This window comes from Saccopteryx bilineata, chromosome 5, assembly GCF_036850765.1.
Source record: "Saccopteryx bilineata isolate mSacBil1 chromosome 5, mSacBil1_pri_phased_curated, whole genome shotgun sequence".
Classification (NCBI taxonomy): Eukaryota; Metazoa; Chordata; class Mammalia; order Chiroptera; family Emballonuridae; genus Saccopteryx; species Saccopteryx bilineata.
Window position 1 is genome coordinate 212,107,523 of NC_089494.1, and position 2,600 is coordinate 212,110,122.

General features: G+C 35.7%; 1 non-coding gene across 1 annotated transcript; it reads left to right on the forward strand.

The window, feature by feature from the left end:
- Positions 1 to 535: 535 nt before the first annotated feature.
- On the forward strand, positions 536 to 639 carry LOC136307158 (U6 spliceosomal RNA). Its single transcript, XR_010725836.1, has one exon. It is a non-coding gene; the product is annotated as a U6 spliceosomal RNA (small nuclear RNA).
- Positions 640 to 2,600: the final 1,961 nt, after the last annotated feature.

Below are 2,600 nucleotides of genomic sequence, written 5' to 3' on the forward strand. Positions count from 1 at the left end.
ATACAGAAACATATAAGTATATTCAATATCACCAAAGCAGCGCATCACCACTGTTATGAAGTGATGCCAAACAACATTATAAGGTGATGTTTTTTTAAAAAAAAGTGATATTTCAGAAGGTAGGTCAATGCAAGATCAGGTTCCATCCACTCTGTCACTGAATCACTTTCTAGACCATGGTTTTGTTAAGTAAACTTTTCTTCTTGGAAAAATAATTATCTGAGCTTCACGTAGTTCCATAGAATAGTAAAAATAACTGTAAGCGTCTTTATATAAGATACATAATTGTTAAGTAAATAATAAAGCCTTATAAGACAGCCCTTAATATAAAGTTTAGCAAAGTGAACATTAGAAAATTCAAATTTTGTGCTACTTTGGCAGCACATATACTAAAAATTAGAATGATACACAATCTGGAACGCTGAGGTGACCAGTTCAAAACCTTGGGCTTGCCTGGTCAAGGCACATATGGGAGTTGATGCTTCCAGCTCCTCCCCCCTTCTCTCTCTCTCTCTCTCTCTCTCTCTCTCTCTCTCCTCACTAAAATAAATAAATAAAAAATTTTAAAAAATAATAGAGAAGGTTAGCATGGCTCTGTGCAAGGATGACATGCAACTTTGTGAAGCTTTCCATATATATAAAAGAAAATCAAATTTCCTGGCAATCTTTTAAACATAATTATTTAACCAAGTACTATCCCATAAAAAAAAAAATTGGCATTATTAAATCTAATAGTGAGAAAAGCAGCTGCCTTTTTGATTGCTTATATTTACTCCAACAGCTCATTTTCTCCCCCTTCCCACATCTGCACATATAAAATCTCAGTAAAGTATTTATTAATCAATTAGTGCTTTTGCTCTGGCAATGCAAAAGACCTCTCATTAGCTTCCGTCTTTTTCCAACCACTCACCATCAAAATAATGCTTGGATTTTAGCCAGAGCAGAGGAAAGAACCAAGTGCGACCTCCTGTGGCAAACAGCTGTAACTACTGATTTAAGTCCATGAAATAAATATAGGCTTAAATAACTTTTGTTACCAAATTTTTATTTTCTTTTTTTTATTATTATTTATTTATTTATTTATTTATTTATTTATTTATTTATTTAATGGGGTGACATCAATAAATCAGGATACATATATTCAAAGATAACAAGTCCAGGTTATCTTGTCGTTCAATTATGTTGCATACCCACCACCCAAAGTCAGATTGTCCTCTGTCACCTTCTATCTTGTTTTCTTTGTGCCCCTCCCACCCCCTATCCCTCTCCCATTCCCCCCTCCCCCCCGTAACCACCACACTCTTATCAATGTCTCTTAGTTTCACTATTATGTCCCACCTACGTATGGAATAATACAGTTCCTGTTTTTTTCTGATTTACTTATTTCGCTTCGTATCATGTTATCAAGATCCCACCATTTTGCTGTAAATGTTCCGATGTCATCATTTCTTATGGCTGAGTAGTATTCCATAGTGTATATGTGCCACATCTTCTTTATCCAGTCATCTATTGATGGGCTTTTTGGTTGTTTCCATGTCCTGGCCACTGTGAACAATGCTGCAATAAACATGGGGCTGCATGTGTCTTTACGTATCAATGTTTCTGAGTTTTGGGGATATATACCCAGTAGAGGGATTGCTGGGTCATAAGGTAGTTCTATTTTCAGTTTTTTGAGGAACCACCATACTTTCTTCCATAATGGTTGTACTACTTTACATTCCCACCAACAGTGTATGAGGGTTCCTTTTTCTCCACAGCCTCTCCAACATTTGCTATTACCTGACTTGCTAATAACAGCTAATCGAACAGGTGTGAGGTGGTATCTCATTGCCGTTTTGATTTGCATTTCTCTAATAGCTAAAGAAGATGAGCATTTTTTCATATATCTGTTGGCCATTTGTATTTCTTCCTGGGAGAAGTGTCTATTCATATCCTCTTCCCATTTTTTTATTGGATTGTTTGTTTGTTTGTTGTTGAGTTTTATGAGTTCTTTGTATATTTTGGATATTAGGCCCTTATCTGAGCTGTTGTTTGAAAATATCATTTCCCATTTAGTTGGCTTTCTGTTTATTTTGTTATCAGTTTCCCTTGCTGAGCAAAAACTTCTTAGTCTGATGTAGTCCCATTCATTAATTTTTGCCTTCACTTCTCTTGCCATTGGAGTCAAATTCATAAAATGCTCTTTAAAACCCAGGTCCATGAGTTGAGTACCTATGTCTTCTTCTATGTACTTAATTGTTTCAGGTCTTATGTTTAGATCTTTGATCCATTTTGAGTTAATTTTTGTACAGGGGGAGAGACTGTAGTCCAGTTTCATTCTTTTGCATGTGGCTTTCCAGTTTTCCCAGCACCATTTATTGAAGAGGCTTTCTTTTCTCCATTGTGTGTTGTTGGCCCCTTTATCAAAAATTATTTGACTATATATATGTGGTTTTATTTCTGGACTTTCTATTCTGTTCCATTGGTCTGAGTGTCTATTTTTCTGCCAATACCATGCTGTTTTGATTGTCGTGGCCCTATAATAGAGTTTGAAGTCAGGTATTGTTATGCCCCCAGCTTCATTCTTTTTCTTTAGGATTGCTTTGGCTATTCGGGGTTTT